At 37.8% G+C, this 25,605-nt stretch overlaps 1 protein-coding gene and 1 pseudogene across 2 annotated transcripts in view; both read right to left on the bottom strand.

Annotated features, from left to right (window-relative positions):
* The window catches only part of TAFA1 (TAFA chemokine like family member 1), a 597,419-nt gene that overhangs the window by 70,547 nt on the left and 501,267 nt on the right, over positions 1–25,605 (bottom strand). The window lies entirely within an intron of this gene.
* LOC118983693 (uncharacterized) lies at positions 14,966–15,071 on the bottom strand (annotated as a pseudogene).

Below are 25,605 nucleotides of genomic sequence, written 5' to 3'. Positions count from 1 at the left end.
ATCACTGTAATGATACTTAAGCCCTGACATCTTTTGCTAGAGTAGAATCTTTCTGAGAATGAACCAACATGTTAGCTTAACACCATATGCAAAGTGTGTTGAACTAGAGATTTGAGATCTTTGAATCACAGGGCACACCGACTTAACCTGGGCATCTGGGCCCATGAAAATTTCCTGTGTCTTTTGTCTTAACTTGTTGAGGCAAAGTGAAAACATTTCAGTAGGCTTCTGAGCAGGTCACTGACATGAGAGTGACAGTTGCTGAGCTCTAGTTTCAGTGATAACTTCTCCTATGATCTTAATCAATCCACTTGGAAAACTAAATACCTTATTTTGAATTAAAAACAAAATTATTTCTTACACACAGTTAGAGATTGTAGGTAGATCCTAAAGTAATTCTTTTGGAAATGATGGAGCAATTGTACATCTGTCAAGCCCCAACAAAAGACCTAAGGGCATTTGTTTATACCTAGATGACAAAGCAATGTTTAATTGCTGTGTAGTTCTATAACAAACTAATATTGGAAACACAGCCCACATTGAAAGCTCAATGCAACACGACTTCACTGTGTTTTCCAGAGCCTCACCTATCTCTGGTTACATCTGAGAAGCTTAGCTTTATTTATTATTTTCATTGGGGGTAATATTACTTTTATTTCATGGGGGATAATATTACTTCAGAAGAATTTGAATGGGACATCTTAAAATGAAAGTTTTATGTAGGCATATAGGATGTCAGGGAAAGAGCAACAAAGAGATTTCTTTGTATTGATCTTATCACTCATTTCAATGGCAACACTGTCTATCAACTGCAAACACCTTCACTTAGTTCCCATAAAATCAATATTAATTCCATTTATTTTGTTCTCAGAATGGAGATTTGGTTCAATTTATTGAATTCTCAGAACTTGTAGTTTGCAAAAATGAACAGTAAAGGGTGAATCATTGCTTACCTCTCCTAAGCAAATTGAAAGGTAAAAACAAAAAAAATCATGTATTGAAAATGTTTCTGTTAAAAATTTTTCATTCTTTCTCTCTCAAGCATAGATTCTGAACTGAAGATCAGAGTATAATATTGCATAATTTTTTCAATAACTTCAAGTGCTCTTAATATTCTAAAACTTGTCTATTATTTTTCAGTGTTGTTATTGATTATTGTCCTAAAGAATGGGGACTTACTTCTTGTAATGAATATTGTGGTATGCCACTCACATCCCCTCATAACCATGGCAATCTGACTCCCAGATCCTGAGGTGGCCAAGGACTCACAAAGAATTCACTGATTCTGCCCTTAGCTGAAGAGAGCATCCTTCCCCAAAGTCATACCTCCTTCCAGGGGGCACCCTACACTCAATGTCTGGCAAATTTGAAGATGGATGTGTCTGGTTCCTTGGCTAAAGAACAACAACCCTGAAGAGCCCTCCTGTGCAGTGACTGAGCTCTTTTTATAAGTGATGTTCAAGTGCAGTTGTTGCCATTTCCACCCCACCATGGCCCCCTGCCCCACCCATCCACACCTCTCACCCTCAAACTCACTCCCTTTGGCTTTGTCCATGTGTCCTTGATACATATTTCTTGATGGGCCTTCCCCTGTTTTCCTCCATTAGCCCTCACCCCATTCCCTCTAGTTACTGTCAGTTTGTTCTTTATTTCAATGTGTCCAGTCATATTTTGTTGCCTTTTTGTTTTGTTGATTAGGGTCCACATATAGGTGAGATCATATTGTATTTGTCTTTCACCTCCTGGCTTAGTTCACTTAGCATGATGCTCTCCAGTTCCACCCATGCTGCCCTGAAGGGGAGGAGCTCTTCTTTCTTTCTGCTGCATAGTATTCCATTGTGTAAATATACCATAGTTTTTTGATCTACTCATTTACTGATGGGCACTTAGATTGTTTCCAGCATTTGGCTATCGTAATTTGCATTGCTGTGAACATTGGGTGCATAGGTTCTTTTGGGTTGTTGTTTCAGGGTCCTTCAGGTATGACCCAGCAGTGGAATTGCTGGGTCAAAAGGCAGTTCCATTTTTAGTTTTCTGAGGAAATTCCATACTGTTTTCCACAATGGCTGGACCAGTCTGCATTCTCACCAACACTGCACTAGAGTCCCCTTTTATGCACAACCTCCCCAGCACTTGTTTGCTGATTTGGTTATGATGGCTATTCTGACCAGTGTGAGGTGGTATCTCATTGTGGTTTTAATTTGAAGCTCTCTGATAGCTAGTGATGTGGAGCATCCTTTCATATGTCTCTGGGCCTTCTGTATGTCCTCCTTGGAAGAGAATCTGTTCAGGTTCTTGCCCATTTTTAATTGGGTTGTTTGTCTTCCTAGAGTTCAGTCATGTGAGTTCTTTATATATTTTGGAGATCAAACCCTTGTCTGAGATATGATTTTCAAATATAATTTCAAATACATTTGGTTTCCTTTTCATTTGGTTCATGTTTTCATTAGCTGTGCAGAAGCTTTTTTATTTTGATGAGGTTCCATTTGTTTACTCTTTCCTTTATGTCCCTTGCTGTAGGGGACATATTGGTGAAAATAATTCTGCACGGAATATCTGAGATTTTCCTGCCTACGTTCTCCTCTAGGACTTTTATGGTGTCATGACTTATATTTAGGTCTTTTATCCACCTTGAGTTTTTTGTGTGTGTGTGGTGTATGTTGGTGGACGGGTTCCATTTTTTTTTTTGCATGTAGCTGTTTAGGTCTCCCAAGACCATTTGTTGAAGAGGCTATCTATACTTCATTTTATGCTTCTGCCCCTTTTGTCAAATATTAATTGTCCATAGAGACCTGGGTTTAGATCTGGGCTCTCTATTGTGTTCCATTGATCTATGTGTCTGTTCTTATGCCAGTACCAGACTGTTTTGATTACTGTGGCATTGTAATGTGATTTTATGCCAAGTATTGTGATCCTTCCTACTTTGTTGTTCTTTCTCAAAATTTCTGCAGTTATTTAGGGTTGTTTATAGTTCCATATCAATTTTTGAAATGTTTATTCTGTATCTGTGAAATATGTATCACAGCCCCAGTCTTCTCTCTGCCCACCTTGCCACACCTCTCCCATAGATGTTGATTCTGAGGTCATCAATCACTATATCTCCTGAAAGCAAAACTGCCTTAGAATATGTTTTCCACAGAACTCACTCAATATATTACTAAATATAACATGATTTTGGTTTTCCTTTAGGAGTAGTGAGACAATTCTACAAAATAACAACACTTTTCAAAAATGTGTACTCCATCCACATAACATTCTTACTCAAACAGCTAAATGTAACCTATGTATGAAAGGTTGGCATATAATACAACTGGAAATGTCACAATAGCAGTTGCTGTTATGTTGTTTATTCCCAGGTGAAAATCTAGATTCTCTTATGAAGACTAGGATGAATGATAACCTTAGCATAAAAATCCTGAGTCCTAATGATGGATTCTGAGTAAATGACTTTGGACAGACCACTTAACCTTCCTGATTCCTTTCAGAAATGAAAACACAGTAAATAGGAGAGTGAATTTCTGTGAAAAATCAAGCTGTGACTCTGGCTTACCAGCTATCTATCGACTATTTCATACAATGTGCTACTGTCATAGAATAAAACCAGCTGATTAGATACTTCATGGATTCATTTCCTTAACCAAAAAATGACAAGGTAAACTATATCAAAATATGGTCCATGGGAAAATTCCACCCAGTATATTGTTAAAAAATACTGACGCTTATGTGGTGATTGCCAGGGGGAAGGGAACTGGGGATGGGTATGGAGGTGGGTATAGGGGGATAAATGGGATGAAAGGAAACTTGATTTAGGATGGTGAACACACAATATAGTGTGCATATGATATATTGTAAAATTCTGCACCTAAAACTTGTATAGTTTTGTCAACCAGTGTTGCCCCAATCAATTCAATAAAAGTGAAAAAAAAAAAGCCCTGGCTGGTGTAGCTCAGTGGATTGAGCACAGGCCTGCAAACCACACAATCGCCATTCAATTCCCAGTCAGGGCACATGCCTGTGTTGTGGGCCAGTTCCCAGCAGGGGACTCATGAGAGGCAACCATACATTGATGTTTCTCTCCTTCTCTCCTTCCCTTCCCCTCTAGGGATAAATAAAATCTTGGAAAAATGAAAAAAATGCTGGTTCTTGGACTCTTATCCCCAGCCTCCTGAGTCATATCTCTCTAAGAGGCCATTAGGGATCCAGTATGTTCAGCAAACATTTTTGGTAATTTTCATGAAGCCTGTACTAAAGTGGTTCAGGGTTCAGAGAGGGCTGAGTGTGAGGACTCAAGGAGTGAAAAGAATGTCTGAAATGGCAGCTGCTATGGATTACGAACAATGACAAAGAATTGCCACTAAGAGCTTTGGTGAGGAGGGATCAAATTGTTTTACACAGCTTGGGAACAGCCAAAGATTTCCAGTTCTTAAAAAATTCAAGAATGGTATTGGAGGTAATGAAGTCCTCTATTAATTCAGTGCTGGGCCTGCATAAAATAGGATATACAGTAAAGGAATGTAGATATACTGCTAAGTTCATAGTAATGAAACAGCTGACATTGCCGTCTAAGTCTGGGGAGGAAGGACACAGAGACCAGTTGGAAGCTGATAGACTAGGGAAATACAGAGGGACCAAAGGGGTCATGGTAGTGGCAAAATCAGGTTCAGTGGAAATGACAAAGTAAATGAAAAGAACAAAAGTTTAAAGACAGAGAAGATCATATGGCATTTGTCACTCACCACCTGGCTTATTTCACTTAGCATAATGCTCTCCAGTTCCATCCATGCTGTTGCAAAGGGTAGAAGCTCCTTCTTTCTCTCTGCTGAGTAGAATTCCATTGTGTAAATGTACCATAGTTTTTTGATCAATTCATTTACTGATGAGCACTTAGGTTGCTTCCAGCAATTGGCTATTATAAATTGTGCTGCTATGAACTTTGGAACATAATCAACAGAAGGAAAAGCAAATAAAATATAACCAGAGATATTGAAATTGAGAACAATCTAACAATAGCCAGAGGGTATCAAGAAGGGGACAGTAGAGAGAAGGGTTTTCAGGAACTACTGTAAAGGATGCATGGACAAAACCAAGGAGGAGGGTGGAACGAAGTGAGGGAGGTGGGTTTGGCTGGGGTTGGGGATAGGGGTGGGGAAAATGAAGACAACTGTAGTTGAACAACAATAAAGTAATTAAAATAAAAAATTAAAATGAACATGGAAAAATAAGACAGACAAGAATTTTTAAGAGACAAAATACATAGGATAACCCTATTTCTTGTAAAGGTAATGCTAGAAGCCTGGAAAAGCTACAACTATTCTTTTGCAATTCATGGCTCAACTCCAGTAGATCTCACATTTGGAAACTGCAGAATGTTCTCTTAACCACACAATTGCAATCACTGCTATAAATTATACAAGTTGCTATCAGTGTCACACTGGTACCAAACATCTGTTAACCTACCTGTACTTCCAAGAGATGTGCAAAGAATTAATTTTTCATCTCAGTACTGCTCCTAAAGCTTTATATACTCTGAGGATGCTGAAAGTGAACTTATTTCCAGCACAGTGCCAAGGTAAGAAGCCATGAAGTTAGTGCATCTTTAACAATAAAGAATAAGCACTCAGAGGATTATGTGGAATGTGAACACCTTGAATGCAGTGTAAACCTTGTAGCTAACTGTCATTTAAATCATGGGGTTAATGAATAACATCCTAGGAATAATGAATATTCAGCCTGACAAATAGTTCCTTAAAATTATTTATCTAACAAATTTGGCATGTTCTTGTTTGTCAAATTATTACTATGCCAGATGCTTATTTAAAACCTGTTGCCTGTTGCTGAATGGCCTGACTACATTACGTCATTAGTTAGCACTGACAGTCTGTGCAGAGAATGTATTAAATATAATTGAGGACAGAGATTTGTTTTTTTTTATGCTTACAATGTCTGTTGCCACTCCACACTTCCATTCACCTGTTTATTCAAGCCAGCCTACACATACTCCATCCTCTTGTCTAGGGAATCCAGAATGCACAAGTTACTGGGTATACAACTATAGCTTGCTTTTTAATCAGAATGGGAATGAAAAGTGGCTTGAGGAAGAGTTGTGTGTATAATGTGCATCATTTATGTCACTGTTGAAACATGCTATATTTTCTGATTGGAGACATTTTCACATCATAATATAAGACCTGTCACTTCCCAACACAAATTATGGGATGGTCAGAGGAGTATTCAATGCCTTTCTCATCAAGACAGAGGGTTTGGGTCATTACCTCTGACACACTCAAACCCCAGATTTTAAAAAAAGAATTTGAGTATCTTGAGTGTAGAAACTCTCAAGGTTAGCAAGTACTTATGCCTGTAGAGATTAATGCAGCTTTTCAATCTCACACACACACACACACACACACACACACAAAAAAAATAGTGCCATAACAGTGAAAAGGGGGAAATGAGTATCTGGCTACATGTAATGTTTCAGATAAATTTATATTATCATTCAAAAAGGTAAGTAGATGATTCCATGATTGACAACTATAGTATTTGACATTTACTATTCTCTCTTCAGGGCTATTCAGAATCGATTGAAAAAAGAGTGCAGTGTGTAGAAACTACTCAGGGGTGCTTTCACTAAAACGCTTTAAATAGTGGTTGTCTGAAGCTTGCTAGACACTTTGTAAATGTCAGACCACACTGAATATGTTAAATAAACATGTTCAATATCTACAAAACAACACAAGTGATTTACAATCAATTTCGCACACAGGAGGAATGTCTCCTTGATGGAAGATGAAAAAAATGTCTTCTCTAACTGAGGCACACTAATCTGAAGTCTTCCTTTTGATCCAATATTTAAACTCACATGGCCACTCAATGCACAATGTGGGGCATTACCTACACTTTAAGATATATGTTTTGGAGCTGAATACAAGTTCAGCATTGAATATGCCTATTATGCTCAGCGAGGATAGTAGTAGACACAGTCCACTACAAATGGGGGAGGGAGAAAGGAACTTGGCTTCTAGAAATTAAATTCCTAATCTCTGACCATAGTCTCTTGTCTTTCAGGCTTTCTTAGACACTTTCTTTCACATCCTTACTCTTCACCATCATCAAATCATGCAGGCACTTTGTCCCTTTGTTTTTCCCAGCCCTTCATTTCTCTCCTGGCTTCTCACTGGTTCTTGGGTGGCCATCTGAAATACTTTTTTTGTAAACTGCCTGGGATTCCTTCACAGTTCTATTTGCCATCACACACAGCCAGAAAACAATATTAAATGCAGAAACAAATTAAACTTATGTTTTCACCATAAAATTTCTGCTCTCCTACTTCATTTAAGCCATCAGAACTGTCCTTTCTTTTATCATCTTCTATCTCATTTTGGAGGGGTCACTGACTATTCCATACCTCTACCTTTCTCCTTTAGCCCCAGCAACTCTCTTAGCAGATGACTCTGACCTCTATCTCACTGAAAAAGTGTAACTCACCAGTATGGTCTTTCTCAACTTGCCATTCAGTGTCTTCATACACATGTACATCCACACCTCAATTTTTCCCTTTCCAGATGTTGAGTTTTGCTCTTTTTTTCAAAGCTTACCTCTCTCTACTTAGAACATTGTGTTACTATATATATATTTTTAAGTAAAATATATATGTATATTTAAAAGTATTCATTAGATTTGCTGACAAATCTTGTTATTTACTTCATTAATAATGGAGCATGCATGTTACTCTATTACTAATTTAGTCATAAAATATTTTAACATTTCAACATATCTGACTTTCTAGTTAGCCCATGCCTTCTGTTTTATGCATGTATAGCATTGTCCTGAGAAAGGGTTTGTGGGTGTTACAAGACTGGTCAGGCTTTACTGCACAAAATAGGCTCTGACGTCCTAAGACTTCCTTGTTATATTGCCCCTTCACTGGGACGAGTCCCCAGGGATGCAGAGGGATACCCTGCTCTCTTCAGCAGAAATGATTGTGCTCTCCACATACTGTGCAGCAGACTACCTGTGTTCACATCCTAGCTCACCTACCTAACAATACTGAATGTATTGATTGGTCAAATCATTGAACCCTATTGCCTTAATTTCCTCATTTTTGGATTGTTGCAGTATTAACCAAACTTAGTTCTGTACCTGGAAAATCATGCTGCATGTGTTGATTCTTCTGATTACTATTTACAACATTCTTTCCTCCATGGCAGAATAAAGTTTTAGAATCTTTTTCAGTACAGCACTATAACAGCTACTAGCAATTGATCAGAGGTTACTGGGAGGATGAAATTATTGTCAGTCTTGGAATTATTCAGTATATGGGCCTGAGCATGCTTCTCCATGTTTCGAGTTACTCTACTTCATGCAAATATATACATTAAAAAAATAAATGTATTGGGATGATATTGGTTCCCCAAATCATACAGGTTTCAACTAAAACTCAATAAAACCAAACATACAATTTTTTATTCTCAACTACCATCGACTTTGAAATGAGCTTTTAGCCTGTTAATGCTCAGATGAGAACATGAAGTTTAGGAGCACTGGTCACAGGGACCTGGGACAAGGATATTTTCTTTAAACAAGAGGCTCACTGGGGAGCAAGTGGAACCAGAACGTATATATTGTGAATGAATCTGATCACCACACCGAGAAAATTTAGGGGAGGGGATTTGCAATGGGCAGAGTGAAGTAGCCACCAATTTGGTTGCTGATCCATGGTTCAATCCTCACTTTGGCTTTCATGACTGGGTGAATTTGAGCAAATACTTTTAGCTCTCAAGAGCTCAGTTTTCCTCTCTATACAATAAAATAATGTCATTGTTACTGTCACAAGGCTGCCATGATGTGTGCTGGAGACAATGAGCATAAATATAAGAAGAGTATATTGGCACATTTAGGAATATTCAACGAATGCTGGTTTCCTTTTCTTCACTTCACTTTTAAAGTATGGGACATGATTCCAACACCACATAAATTCTTTTAAAATGTGTCATCCAAATGTTGACAGCAATGACCCAACACTACCAAAGAGAATCTAATCTGATTCCTCACCTTCACTTTTGGACATACTTAGAAATGCAATAGAATTATATTTGATGATGCTAAGTAGAATGCAGTGATCAAAGCCAAGAAGTTACCAGAATGATACAGACCTCTCCCTCCTGACTACTTCACACCACTGAAGTGGACCTCCTCAAGTAGTGATGATGTTCAGACATTTGGTTCTGTCCAACAGACACATTATTTCCCTTCTTAAGCTTCCACACCAAGTGAGTGGTATTTCTAATTAATTGGACATGGCAATGAGCCAGTCATCACACTGATGGAGCCCCTTTGTTATAACAGAAGGGAGAGCTAACCACTGTGTCCTTTCTAGGAGCAAAAGTTTTGGAATAAAAACTAACCTTGTGGTTATTTTAAAATCTAAGTCTAAATTCATCTATCTATTTATACTAGATATCCACCTAGTATAAATTGGGTACTGAAATGTGTAATTCAATTTCCTTTCATTTAAATTCTTTAATGACAGGTATATATAACATATTTTTCCTTATAATTGACTATGTGGCTGGTGAGCTCATAGCTAACCTTTAAATCAAGGCAATAAAGGGAACTTATAGGAGGAGCAGGTGGAAGGGAAGGGGTTAGGTTTCTTTCACTCTATTCCACATTCACTTGCCTATTCTTTAAACAAGGGTCAGCAAACTTTTTTCTGCAGAGGAACAGCTATTAAATATTTTTGTCTTTGCAGGCCATATGACCTCTGTTGGGATGATTCATCTCTGCTACCACGGTGTGAAATCAGTCACAGACAATGAATAAGCAAATGAGAGTGGCAGTGTTCCAATAAAACTTTATTTATAAAAACAGAAGGTGGGTCAGATTGGGGCTGCAAGATGTAATTTGCCAACCTCTGCTTTAGGATAGTGGTTCTTGGAGTGAGATCTCAACAGCAGCCACAGCAACATCACCTGGAGGCTTTTTTAGAAATGCACATTTCTAAGCCTAGATGTGCAGAATCAGAAACCTTAAAGAGGAGATCCAGTAATCTATGTTCTGAGAAGCCTTCTAGGTGATTCAACGACATAAGAACCACTGTTTAGCCTAAAAGGCCATATTTCTAATACCAATAGAATTCCCTCCAACCCAGTTTACAGCTAGAACTCTTTTCAAAAAATTTTCATGCTGAATGCTGATTTTAATGTCTGCAACTGCACTGACATTTATATATTTGTTGAATATAAATTAACGCTGGGTAATTCCTCAGAGAAAATTAGTTTGCTCATACTTCATTGCATAGATCATTTGTTCATTTGTTGACTAATTAAAAAATAATCTTATAAAGCAGATAATCTTCCAGTGCTAAATTATACAAAGGTGCACATAAATTTAGATCAAATTATGCACTGTTTGGTGCACAGTCAGATTTTCTTCCAAATAGATTGAAGTGGTTGATATCACTTTCACAAAATGCAAAATTAAAAATGGCAGAATAGATGATGTATTATGCATAATTACCTGATCAGATACCTTGGTAAATCATCTACTTTTTCAGTAAAGGAAATAAAACACTCAAATGCAAGGTTCATAAAGCACAAAATACCTTACAGATATATATATCAGCATGCTAGAGTCTGGTCTAATTATCATTGGATTGCTACAAAAAACTGGACACAAATAGTGCTATAATTATCTAGATAATTTTTTACTCTTGTTTTAAATTACTGGACAGTTACTGGTAAAATAAAAACATTATTTTAAAAATTATTTATTTATTTTTAGAGAGAGGGGAGGGGAGGGATAAAGAAAAGGAGAGAAGCATCAATAGGTAATTGCCTCTTGCCTGGCCCCTACTGAAGAGCTGGCCTGCNAATGGAAGGTTCATAAAGCACAAAATACCTTACAGATATATATATATATATATATATATATATATATATATCAGCATGCTAGAGTCTGGTCTAATTATCATTGGATTGCTACAAAAAAACTGGACACAAATAGTGCTATAATTATCTAGATAATTTTTTACTCTTGTTTTAAATTACTGGACAGTTACTGGTAAAATAAAAACATTATTTTAAAAATTATTTATTTATTTTTAGAGAGAGGGGAGGGGAGGGATAAAGAAAAGGAGAGAAGCATCAATATGTAATTGCCTCTTGCCTGGCCCCTACTGAAGAGCTGGCCTGCAACCAGGCATGTACTCTGACTGGGAATCGAACTGGTGATCTTGTGGTTTACAGGCTGACACTCAGTCTGCTGAGCCACAACATACCATTCCATATAACAATTTGTAAAATGGATGCTCTGTCAATGAATAACAAATTGTGACACTGAGAAGAGATAATGTTTGAGATCATAGGGGCTACAGATGATAAATGTGGAATCTGATTTATTAATATGAATCTTTAATTAAGATTTGTCTTCCCTGGCTGGTGTAGCTCAGCTGAATCTGGACAACAGAAGTTGTCTTGGCTGTACATGTAAAATAGCTTTGGTGCCATGAAAATGAGCACCTGTAATCCCTGAGAACCAGAGATTATTAACATCTAGTAATTTGTTGTTCAGTGTTGAAACTCTATGATTATTTAATTTTAACTTTTCAAAGAGACATGTGTTTGTTGTAAATTTGCATTAAATTCAAATTGGAGCCAAAGTTTTAGAATCTACTCTCACCAGTCTTGTAATTTATTCTATTTTGTACAACATACACCTGTTTGCTGCACATTTGGGATCTACGTTATTAAATGATCAGTTAATGAACACTTGGCTCAAATTTAAACATTAATTTAGAATGCAAGAAAGCAATTTGGCCCCATCTTGCCTTACTAAGTGGTTTTTTTCCTATTATTCTCTGAGGCACCAGGCAAAGTAATTGGTGCCCTTGCAACATGCATTGTGATTTTCATCTCTCTATGCTTGTGCGTCCTATTAACTGCACCTGAGTTAAGAACAATAGCTTACATTTATGGAGTAGTTATCTGCCAGGTATTTGTAAATCTCTTCACTTGCACTATCAGCTAGATTATTTTTTCTCATTTTACAGATGAGAAAACTCAGGGAAGATAAGAGTTAAATTATTTTTATGTTTATATTACATTTTTTATATTTTTACTTTTTATTGCATTCTTTCCATTACCATTTAGTGTTCTGACACTCTCCTCCTACCTGCAATTGCCACACTGTTGCCCATGTGCATGAGTCCTTTTTCCTTGATCCCTCCACTCCCTACCCCTGACCCCCTCTAGTTGTCATCCTGCTCTCTATCTACGAGTGTGTCTCTCTTTTGATTGTTAGTTCAGTTTTTTCCGTTAGAGTCCACATATGAGTTAAATCATATGGTATTTGTCTTTCTATGACTGGCTTATTTCACTTAGCATAATGTCCTCTAGGTCCATCCATACTTTGGCAAAGCATAAAATTTACTTTTTAATGGTTGACTAGTATTCCATTGTGTGAATAACCCATAGTTGTTTTATCAGCTCATCTAATGAAAGACATTTTGGCTGCTTTCATGTCTTGGCAATTGTAGATAATGCTGCAATGAATACAGGAGTTCTTATGCTATTTCAAATTTAGTGTTTGGGGTTCCTTTGGATATATTCCCAGAAGTGGGATCACTGGGTGAAAAGGCAGATCCATTTTTATTTTTTTGAGGTATCTCCATACTGTTTTCCATAGTGGCTACACCAGTCTGCATTCTCACCAATAGTGCGAAAGGGCCCCCCTCTCTCCACATTCTCAGCAGCACTTGTTTGTTGATTTATTGATGATAGCCATGCCAACAGGTTTAAAATGATATCTCATTGTGGATTAAATTGGCATTTCTCTAATGATTAGTGGCAGTGAACATCTTTTCATATGTCTATTATATTTTATCTTTATTTTGTTGTGTTGGATGTATCCAGACAGGCCAGCATGTAATGGCATGTTTTTTCAAATGGGAAATTAAAAGACAAAAAATAATTCTTTTTTCAGACAGGGCTTTTGCTCTTGGGCACCACATCTTTGGTTCTAAAATCTGGTTACACTTTAGTATTTCTTGTGGAGTTCTAAATAATGAAAATGCCAGGCCCACCCTTGACCAATTAAGTGAAAATACCTAGGGGCACATTCAACATCTTGATATTTTTAAGAAGATCCCTGGGTGATGCTGCTGTGCAGCTGGGTGAAGATTCACCGTACTCTTTAATCTACCCAGCATGAAGTGACTCTTCTTTCCATGGTTAAAATACCTTAATCGAGCCATTCTCACTTGTTCTCATTTAGAGGAGTTGACTCTATGCTTGCCATACCGATCCTGATACATTACCAACAGTTTCCCTGAAGAACCTTGAAACTGCTTCCTATACCTTCTGAATATACACAATGCAGGGCTTGCTTTCCAATCGTATAGCTAATTAGATGCTAGAATTTCTTCTGGGAGGCATTTAGGTATTTTCTCTTGCATAATCTTCACTCTGAGTTGTTGCCAACAAAATTGTAATATACTTTTGCTGTCTGGGCACTGACCTAAATATCAGAATTGACCTAAATCCTTTCTGGCAGTTCTTGGACTTATTCTCTCTATTCGTTAGGAATATGGATCAAAGTACAGCGAACAGCAGTTATAACAGAAGGAGGGTTTTAAAAGTATCTTAGTGAGGCAGTGGTATACTCTGGGATAAATTAAGTCATGTTATTTATTGGCACCAAACCCTGCAGTGCCCCATTCCATTGCTCCCAGACAGAATCCCAGCAGTGCCCATGGTTACCGGGATGCTTCGTGCTCACCCACATGACCACTTCAGTCTCACCTTTTTCTAAAGCTACCCCAGCTCTTCTCCATACAAGCGCACTGAATGGCTGTCAGTTCCTTCTTAACCCTGGATGTTTGCATATACTGTTCCCTTCTGTCTCGGACATTCTATAATCTTATTTTTGTTGCTGATTATATAGGCTTTCAGTGTGGATGCCAACTCTGCTGGGAAAGCCACCGGATCTCTCCCCACCAGGGGCCACCCTCACCCCTGCTCTCAGAGCACCCTGCCCTATTCCTCTCACAGCACAAATTCCACCACATTTCTGGAATCACTCATTTTCCTGTCATCTCTCCTGGACCTCATAATCACTAAAAGTGGGGACCATGTAGTCTTGGCTACTCTGTATCTAATACTCAGCATTAAAGAGTATGGGCCAGTATTTGGGGAATGAATTTTCTGATTTGGGCATTTTTAGGTCATTTTATGTACCATTTTCAGTTTAGATAGGAAGTAGCATTACACATATTTCTCTTGAATTCTACAGATTCGGCGAGATAAAAGTCTAAAAAATGACAGGTTTTAGACAAAGGGTGTTAGCTCTAAAAGAGAGATACCAAAATCCTTTTAGTCAGTCTGTAGGTTGGTGAGGCCATTTGTGGAATTTCCCATCTGAAAAGTCATTGAGTATATTGAATCATTCCACTTTTGACCAGAAGTTCCATATAAACTCATCCATATATATTTTGTCTCCATGGAAAATGTAAGTAACAAGCAGGATGTGACACACTTCTGTGTGAGAACTCCTTCTATGTTTGCATTAAAATGGGATAAAAATTTTAGCATATGAACACAAGGAAAGTGAAAGTAATAGTAACCTCCCTAACATGCTCTACATTTGAAGTGCAGAATCTGATGAATTTCTATGGTTGGATTCTTTATACTTTGTTTCTTGTAATTAGCAGCTGAGAATATTATATTATCTTCTAGTGAGTCTTGCTTGTAATAAACTCATAGCTAGAAGAGGATACAGAGTACTTTAACTGCTATAAACCTAACTTAGTCCATATCAGCTACATGTTACCACAGCACACAACACCCTCAACTCAAAAGTGATAAACATAAAAACTTAAGTTTGTTTATTTTATATAGTATAGATGCTTAAAAGAATTAATCACTAATTTAGTTTTATTGATAGTGATTATTATTCCCTACACAAAGTTAAAAAGCACCTGTTTTCCCATCCAAGTACTAACCAGGCCCGACCCTGCTTAGCTTCCGAGATCAGACGAGATCGGGCGCGTTCAGGGTGGTATGGCCGTAGACTAGCACCTGTTTTTTTGATTGGTTCCACCCAGTAAAAGGATATCATCTTTCATCTGCTTTCACCACAGGAAAATTAGAGTGTGCTATTTCACTGAACTTGTAGTATACTTAAGCCACGAGAATATCCTGTTACCTTAAATAACACATGCTCATGTGTAAGTTTGGGAGCTGTTACTGTGTTTTTTTTTTTTTTCTCCATGTGACATGTAGAGAGCCTCAGAGATGGTCCACCAAATCTTAATCTCATATAAGTCCTCTAAACTATGAGAGCTAATATTTATTAAGAACTAATTCTGCATTGTATTCCACATGCATTTCTTCAAATTGTCTTCATGATCACACTGTGAAGTTGTTTTCTTATAATCTCTGTTTTTCAGAAGTGGATACTGAGGGTTAGGATCATACTAAAGCTGAGATTGGAATGCAAATTTGTCTAATGTCACCACTTAAGTGCAAAAGATATGAAATATTTGAGCATCTGCACCTCGTGTTGTGTTGGATACTGAGGCGAGACCTTCGTGTAGCATCTGTTATACAGCAGCGAAAACACTATCAGGATGTAATTGAAAGTGATAACTATGTTGCAAGAAAGGAAGAACAAAACATACCAGTAGCAAACATCCAGAGGACTTACATTAGTTTCTGGGGGCCACATATGATAAAGACTTCAGGCAATAAGAAAGGAGGTTTTTCAGAATAAACACAGGGATTACGATGGCTTGAGCTTGGTTGTTGGAGGTAGGGGATAAAAAAAATAGAAAAGATTAGAGAGATGTTTGGGCTGCAGAATCAAAGACATCTATTGATAGAACATATGTGGGCCACCAGGGAGTGATAAGAGGCAAAGGTGTTTCACAAGAGGCTGGCTGGAATAAGGAGTAGTTGTATGTCTTAGCCCTTTCAGGTCACTATAACAAATCACCATAGACTGAGTGTCTTACAAAGGGTCAAACTTTATTTCTCACAGTCCTGGACACTGAAACCATCCAGGTCCTGGTCAAGGCTCTTACTAACTATAGACTGCTGACTTGCCATTGTATCCTCAAATGACAGAGGGGTGAGGGAGCTCTCTGGGTCTCTTCACAAGGGCACTAATCACATTTGTAAGAGTTCCATCCTCATGACCTTAAAACTCCCCAAATGACCCTCCTAGTGCTATCACCTACGGGTTAGAGTCTCACCATATATATTTTGAGGGAACACAAACATTCAGTTCATTGCTGTGCAAGTGACATTCACTGATGTGGGAATCATGCCTGAGTAGCAAGGATGGTAAAAATGTGTGCTCCATTTAGAGGATACTGAACTATGTGTTCTTTGAGAAATCAAAACTGAGATGCCCAATACTAACCTGAACCAAGGGTGTGGAGTTTGGAGTAAAGGTTAAGTTCAATAGGAGGTGTTTGGCTCTTAAACCATGAAAATAAATGAGTAAAGTTACCCCCAGAGAGTGTCTGTAGTAAGAAGAGAAATGGCAGCCCTCACAGGCAGCCCTCACATAAAGACTGAGAGAAGACCAAAGCAAGAGGCAAGCCAATTTGTACCTAATCTTCAATAAAATACACCCTCTTTGTTTCTTTCTAAAACCCATCATCCATATGAGATCTTTCAGTCTCAGAGATGCTTGTGAATGTGCCAACAGACACCTGAAAAATGAGTGCTTTCTCTTACTTGCACTGGCATTAGAACCTTTGCAAGAGCATGGATGAAACTGGAAAGCATTATGCTGAGTGAAATAAGCCAAGCAGTGAAAGACAAATACCATATGATCTCACCTTTAACAAGAAGATAAACAACAAAACAAACAAATAAGCAAACTAGAACCAAAGACACTGAAGTAGAGAATAAGCTGACAGTGACCAGAGGGGAGAAGGGGTGGAATTTCAGAGGAAAAGGGGAAGGGTTTACAGCAACAGGTATAAAGGACACGTGGACAAAAACTAGGGTGGGGAATGGGAAAGAGGTAGGGAGGGCTGGGGGGAAGTTGGATAGGATGGGAGTAAAAGACAGAAAACTGTACTTGAACAACAATTAAAACAAANTCTTTCTAAAACCCATCATCCATATGATATCTTTCAGTCTCAGAGATGCTTGTGAATGTGCCAACAGGCACCTGAAAAATGAGTGCTTTCTCTTACTTGCACTGGCATTAGAACCCTTTGCAAGAGCATGGATGAAACTGGAAAGCATTATGCTGAGTGAAATAAGCCAAGCGGTGAAAGACAAATACCATATGATCTCACCTTTAACAAGAAGATAAACAACAAAACAAACAAACAAGCAAACTAGAACCAAAGACACTGAAGTAGAGAATAAGCTGACAGTGACCAGAGGGGAGAGGGGGTGGAATTTCAGAGGAAAAGGGGAAGGGTTTACAGCAACAGGTATAAAGGACACGTGGACAAAAACTAGGGTGGGGAATGGGAAAGAGGTAGGGAGGGCTGGGGGGAAGTTGGATAGGATGGGAGTAAAAGACAGAAAACTGTACTTGAACAACAATTAAAACAAAATAAAAATTTAAAAAAAGATGATGTTTTTGAATAGAAAACAAGCACATCTCATAGAGAGCGTGAGATGGTCAGAAGACATCAACTATGTGATTAACAGTGCATATGGAAGCAATAATATCAAAAAGGCAATTTGATTTGCTTTGCTTTGGCATCATCTGAAGCATTAGCATGATGCTTTGAGATCTATTTTCAGATACCAGACAGGAAGTTTTTTCTGAGTAGAGGACTCTCAATACTGTCTCTTCACTCATAAAATTCCAAGTTAACTTACCATCCATTTTTTTACAGCAGATATCTGCATTGCTGCTTTTTCAAAGTATTTTTAGCATATCTCATGAGTTATAAAAACTGTATTAGGAACTGGAGATACACAGCTCAATCACACTATTACTTGGCTCCAGAATCTTTTAAGCCGCCTCTGACATATGATCTTATTATTCTTTGGGTTTCAGCCACAGTGGCTTTCTCTCAAATTCTCAATCAAACTCTAAAGCTTTTCCCCAAACTGTTCTTCCTGGAATGTTCTTCACCAGCTAGCTTGAGTCATTCCTCACATCTCAGATTCCTGTCACTTCTTCACAGAAGTTGCACCTCCCAGCCTCCTTCAAATTCTGTTATTATATTCTTTCCAACGACTGAGTTCTTTTCTTTTTGAAGTGTAGTTTCTAATTGTATATCTTTATGTCTAATTAGATTAATATCTGCCTTGCTGAATTGTTGGCTCCATGAGTACAAGGGACTATCTTTGCTCATTATCACGTGATCAAGTGTTCGACGACATAATTTCTGGTACACAGTCAGCTCCCTGAAAATAATTGTTGAATAAGTGAATAAATGGACAAGTCTCCTTAGCAAAAAAGATAAGTCAACAAAATATTATAGTACTTTTGGCAAGTTATGATAAATGCTGTCCAGAGTGTTGCTGAGATGCAGAGGAGGGCATATATTAGCTTTATGCATGGTAGGTTGAGGGAGGACCTCTGGAGTTAGTGATACACGTTGGGAAACAAAGTCAGAGCCAGATCAGGTGCCGAGGCCACATTTTAATTAAATAAGAGTCTAGATTATTGAAGTATTAGAATTAGGAGACAGTGGGAGATTGGATGGTTTGAACTATATGGGACATGGATGATGATGGCATGTGTGCTGAAGGGGATGCTTAAGTAAGAGTCTAGCATACCTGAATGGTGTTGTCCTTCTGCAAAGAAGGCAACACAAAAAGTGAACAGATTCTCTGAACCTTTCCTAGACATGCTTCTGATGCTATCTTCTACCCATCATGTTTAGAAGTTCCTCATATGGGGGTCCCAGATATACTGTTACTATGTTCTCAAAAAAAAAAAAAAAACCTCTCTAAGCCATAAGATTCCTCCTCTAAAAAATGGGATATTAATAGTACCTGCCTTATCAGGCTGCTGTTGTAAAAAATGCCCTGAAGTAATAATACGTACAATACACAAAGTCAGCACATAGTAAGGGCTTAATAATTATAAACCAGCACAATGAGCAGTTTTAACATTGTACTTTATCTAGTGTCCCATACAGTTGGGAAGACCATTGCCAGCTGACGTGGACAGACTTAATCCTCTCAGTTTATAGAGAAAAGAGAGTGAGGCAGACATCTAGAGATAAGAACCTAAGATGAAAGGTGGCATTGTATGTGAGACAGAGCCATAGTGAACACACATGGCCTGGGTCAGTTTCAGCTGCCTAGAAGCCTGCTCTGAGAAATCACTGCTCCTGTATTTTGTGACCCTAATATATTCTCACAATAACTTCTCTTTTCACTTGAGCCACTATTGAGAAAATTTAGGTTTCTTGCATCCTGAGGAATGTTGATGAGAAGAGCATTAATCATAAAGCAAAATTATTTTATAGTAACAAAGGAGATCATGAATGACAACTTTTAAGTTGGCTTGTGTAGGCAATTCTAAATTTGAAGGGATGTGACCCTCCTTTGAGTGAGTAGCTTTTTAACCACTTGGTCATTTTACCAGCCTAAGTAATATTAGTTGACATTAGAATTTAGTCCATTGCATCTTATCATTAAAATTTTTAAATAATGCAATAATGAAAATGTCAAATAACATTAGGGATTATAAGTGAAATAGGTAGGTTAGGGATAGTGAGAATATTCCACCAATGTCCTAGGTCAGTTGGAGATCTTAAATCCATCTGTTCTGTGTAATTGGTACATAAAATTTTCTTTCTATGCCCATCCCACCCAGGTCTCCCCTGGAGTCCAGGGCTCTCCTCTTGCTTCCTGAGTTTCACAGTGTTTAGAGTCATCTATTCAGAATGGAGTGTTAAGGAGGCCTCAAGACAATGGTGGTTATGATCTCTGTTGGACAATCAGTGAGCCATATGCTATATGCTGTTTACAGATGGTCTAATGGAAGGCAACCAAAAGAACATGAAGAGGGTGTGTCAGGCTATAATATATAGTGCTCTCTTGGCTGGCAGATGGGGAGGTGTGGGTCTAGAAGAGTTGACACATCTCTCTGATAATGGTGGAAGATAGCCTTTGCTCCAGTGGACCACACTTCTCCTACTCATGAGGTCCTTTCTTTATCATCCTCCCTCAGTTTGCAGCATCAATATGGATGCTGTGACTAATATGAGTTTGCAAGTAGGAAAAAGAAATTCTTCAAATTTATGTCTAAGTCTTTAAATGGCTTTAGAACTTAAATATCAAATATTTGGGACTCTGTTTTTTGGTTAGTGGGTGATTCATGTTTCATTGCTTTGGCTTGAAATAGACCCTCAAAAATTCAAGGATCTTGAGAGGATGAAGAAACACACCATTAGTTTTACAAAATAATATTCAACCTTATAACTTTCTACATAGGCCTCAAAAGGGGACATAATTTCACCACTCCCTAGATGAATTATCAGAATCTTCCACATAGAAATGTACTGATATCCTCAGCAGCTTCCAGTGCTATTGCAGAAGGACAGGGTTATAGATTTTCCTAGAAGTATGAAATAGTTCAGAAGCCTTGTTCCTTACTCATAGGAAAAGCACAGGACCCTGAAATCTTTTCTAATCTAGGCTGGAGTCCAGATAGAGGGATGGGGAGCTGAATCCTTAGATTTAGAATAACATTTACCCCCTTTCTGAATAAAAAAAAGAATTGAATAAAAGTGCTCTCAGATCAAACAAGAACAGGTCTTTGAAAACACTGAGCTCCTTGGAAATAAATGGCAACCAATGACTTTGGAGCTACTTTAGGGACATTTTTTTGTTGATGAGTTTAGAATTATTGTAACCAAGTACACTCTGGCTAGATAAGTGACAAGGTTTGTGTGTGCTGTGGCATGATCACACATACACACACATGAAAAACACGCCATGACAAACATTTGTGCAGAGAAATTTGTACCTCCCAAGTGGCTACACAGATGCGCTTATGGTGGAACTTGATGTATTTAGTTAGGCCCAAGTATGTGCACTAAATATGCTTTAACATACAGTTTTTCCACTGAAATGACATAAAAAATTCTTGGAATTCTTAGATGATATTGAGATTAATTAACGTGATGCTGTTGAGGAATGTAAAGAATTATATGTCCAATAACTGGTGCTATATAAAGTCATTGCAAGTAGATATAATGCATGTAATTTATATTATGTTCCCCAAATATCCAGTCTCATTAAAAATTTTGTATTTATCTTCTTTTTCAGTGAACCAAATAAAGTGATTACATAATTGAGTTTGTAAGCCATTTATCACTCAGTATGACTTACATGTAATTTTTCTCCCTTCCCTCCTTAATACTAGGGATTACCAAACCTCTTATCTCTGCCTATTAAATTGATGAAACACTGCATTTTAGTATTTAATTTACATCTCTTCAGTTGAGTGGTGTTGAGCATTTTCTCCATGTTTAACAGCCGTTCACTGAATGAGGGAACTACTTGAAACATTTCCTTATACTAAAAACAAACAAAAAACAAAAGAAAATAAGTTCAGACTATTTGATATAAAATGACACCAATTTGATTTACAAAGTTGATGTGTGGGCATCTATAGGCTTGCATGTGTATAGGTATTTTCTGTAAGATACACAGAAATATGGTAGTGGTTGTTCCTTCTGGTAATTAAGATATGAGAGTATTGGTGTGGAAGTAGAAAAAGGGGGACTTCTGATATTTTTACATTTTCTTAGCTATTTTTGTATACATGCATTTCTCTTTATATCATGTTACATATATTATTTTTATACCATATAAATTTTTCACAAAAATTAATTTGCTTATTAACTTGAGAATAGTAGTATAACAGTAGAAACTTGTAATGAGAAATTGTAACCCAGCCCACCATTCTTTTGACACTGTTTCTGTAAGTGCTGACTCTGATTAGTATGTAGCTTGTAGATAAAGAGCATGTTTGTATAGAAATCCCAGGAACTAACTTCAAAAGATACAAACTCTCACCTTCAGGCATCCCAGCCTCTGGGAGATTTGCTGACATGAAGTCAGGACAACATGAAGTCAGGACAACATGAAGTCAGGCACACTGGACCATCACTTGCTTTATCAGAATGGACTGTGCTCGTCTGTGCATAGAAAACTTCATAGGGAACCTTTCAACCCTCTCCTTTGACCTCCTAGTTCTGTTCCCCTCTCCCTCATTATAAATACTTCTGCTTCCACTGAGAGGTAGAAATGGGCTCTGAGATGTAAGTCCATCTTTCTAGGAGATGGGCTTTGAGACACAAGTCTTCCATCTTCCAGGTGGCCAACACCTGAAAATAAACCACTTTTGTTTATATCTGCACCTGCCTCTGAAGTATTGGCTTTTGTAGCTGCAGGTAGTCAGTCCTATGTTTGCTTACAGTGGGGGAAAAATCTCTGTGAGCCAGAGCCTTACATCCCACTGTCTTCAGGACTCAGTTGGGTAACATCAATGTGTGATTATACAGAGGGGTGAGGTCTGTGGGGACTGAATTGTCCCATCCAGAGGCATTCGAAGTCAATTTTTCATCACTCTGCTGACCCAAGGAATAGGTCTGGGGATGGTGTCTGCTAGTGGGCTGTTTGTTGGCAACTGTTCTCTAAACTAAAGAAAAAAACGACATTCTTAGAGATAGGGGAATAGTGGAAGACTGGATTCTTGCTCTCTTTATTATGAGAAGGAACAAATACAGAGATGACTTTTATTGGACAGGATGACTGTTCTGTCATCATTTTTTGTACATCCTTCCTCATTTCTCTTACTAACACAAACTTGGATCCCTCACATACCTAGCCAGTGTTAGGTGTCAAATAAGGGAGCAAAAGAAAATTCATATATACTTCCAAAATTATATCGGAAAAATGCCACCATTTTACTGAGGATGTTATAGAAGAATCTCTTCTGATAAGAACAATGGGATCTCCTTTCAGAAATGCCTCCTGATAAAGCCAGTTAAGGTGAACATTCACCTACTAGACAAACTAGAATCTTCCTTGGGAGAACAAGGAAAGAAGGTATGAAGGGATCAAGGAAAGAGCACTGCTGTGGCATTTGTCCTGGACCCGCCACAGCAATTCATTATCTGGTATTTCACTGTGTGGGAACATCAAATAACAGATGGCAGACACCAAACAGGTCACTTTCCTTGTCTCCTCAAATGTTTAATATCTGGAAGGGCTTAAGATTTTTCATATTATGTTTTCTCTGGAAGGTCTTTAGATGATTTCCAAGCTACAGTTGAATCTGACATGTCATTGAGACATTATAAATCACATTACTATCACAACGCACACAGTAGTCCTTGTCAGCCAGTCTTAGGAAGAAAACATTGATCCATTGGCATAGTAATTATCAGTCAGTCTTGGAAGACCTTAAAAAAGTTCTGAGAGACAAAAACAAAAATGTAGTTCATGTAGTCTACACCAGCGTGGTCCAAAAGTAATTCACAGAACACTGGGTCTGCAGGATGTGAATATTACATAGAAAAAAGGTTCCATCATCAAAAATGTGTACCTGAAATATCAGGGGGACCACTTTATAAAATATCTGATTGTCTAATCACTAGGCTGTACAACTGAAATGAACACAAAATAATATTGAAAATAAACTGTAATTGTAAAATAAAATTTTAGAAATGTAAACAGAAAATGTCTGGGAGATACTGCGTAAAAGTCTAACAGCTTTCTTGTCTGTAGAACTTCTCAGAACCTTGAATATACTACCATTTTTTGGAAGACAAAGAAAGGGCTGTAACATGCCATATTTATCATATATATTTTGTGACTGAGGACGGTTGCTGAATTTTAAGTTTCCTCCAACTTTCAGAACTTTTTCTCCACTAAACTATACCTCTCTGAGGAATATGATTGTATGTGGTCAGGAAAATTTTACCATGTATTTTCCAAAAGAGCAATCTCCAGAAGCAATTTTTGCAGATTATGGCTCTGGAATCTATATAATGAAACACACAAAAAAGTTAAAGTCTAAATCTACTAAATAGATGTATTTAGTTAAATTTAGTTGTAAACTGTGAGACTGAATACAAACAGTTGTTTGGTAAAATGAGTGAAACAGTTCTGTGGATAGATGTCTTAGTATTCCTTCTAAGTGTGTATTCTCTTATATCTCTATTATTACTTTTCTTTCTTTAAATTTTATTTATTTATTTATCTTTAGAGGGGAAGGAGAGAGGGAGAGAGACATCAATGTATGGTTGCCTTTCATGCATCCCGTGCTGGGAGTTGGCCTGCAGGGAACTGGCCTGCAACCCAGGCATATGCTCTGACTGGGAATCGAACTGCGATCCTCTGGTTCGCAGGCCTGTGCTCGATCCACTGAGCTACGCCAGTCAGAGCTATTACTTTTCTTTCTGAGCTCTCCTTCCCATATCCCTCTATGGCACTCTCTGTCTGTCTGTACTTCCCTGTAAGTCTGTTTGTCTTCCTGGGTTGAGTCTTGTGTATCTTTTTTTCTGCCCCCCCTCCCCTTTTTTTGCTCTGATCCTGGAGACTAAGTATGATGAATATGGAGCAAAGTATCTTGATATATTGCTTTTTTTTCCTTCACAGAAATAGCCAACATGATTTTTTCATTATGCTGACTGTGCCCTAATAGTTAAAAACAAAAATCTGAGGTTTCCACACGTGTGAAAATTAGGAAGTTCTGTGCTGTTAGCTGGTCCCTTTTGGTTGTTTCCTCTGGCTGGTAACCCAGTAAACAAGTAAAGTTTGCTAACAATCAGAGTCATTAAAATGGTCATAATTTACACTGAATGATAAAGAAAGGTCTATGAACTTATGTGGGGAGATTCCTCTTAATCAGATTGATACTAAAATGTACCATGAACAACAACAACAACAACAACAACAACAAAACCCTCTAATGATTGGTAGTTGTAATAATTTTTTTTTTACAAATTTCTCTAAGTTAAGAATAGACATAAATTACATGAGAAGAAACCCTAGAGAAAATTTTTGAATGAAAATTTCCCCAGGAAAAGTAATTTATCCTCCATGTCTTACATAATGAAGCTTCAATTATTCTATAAAACTGAAACCATTATTTATAAAATGATTCTAATTACTCAATGACCATGACCTCAGGAAAGACAATCAATAAAGTATTTTTTAAATTTATTTATTTATTTTTAGAGAGAGGAGAAGGAAGGGAAAATGAGGAGAGAAGCATTGACAAGGGAGAGAAACATCAATTGATTGCCTCCTGCATGCACCCTGACTGGGAACCAAACCTGCAACCTAGGCATAGTTCCTGACTGAGAATTGAACTAGTGACTTTTCTCCTGGCTGGACATTATCCAACCAACTGAACCACACTAGTCAGAGCCAATAAACCATGTTTAAGGCACAAAAAAGGAAGGGGCAGGTATTGACCAAAGTATGGATATTTTCTTCATTATCCACATGGATAAATTTTCTTCCTTTTCTTAAAGCCTTTGGAATATAATATCTGATTATGTTCGATCCTGGTTTGCCTGTGATTGATAATGGGAGGCCCTGGAGTTGGTTAGCCCAGCAGTCTCTGCCACTATTGGCTGAGTGACTTTGA

Source organism: Sturnira hondurensis, unplaced genomic scaffold (genome assembly GCF_014824575.4).
Source record: "Sturnira hondurensis isolate 20B ecotype Veracruz unplaced genomic scaffold, ASM1482457v3 Scaffold0002840, whole genome shotgun sequence".
NCBI lineage: Eukaryota > Metazoa > Chordata > Mammalia > Chiroptera > Phyllostomidae > Sturnira > Sturnira hondurensis.
Note: the sequence above shows the minus strand (reverse complement) of the source record. Positions and strands in the feature narration are given on the sequence as shown.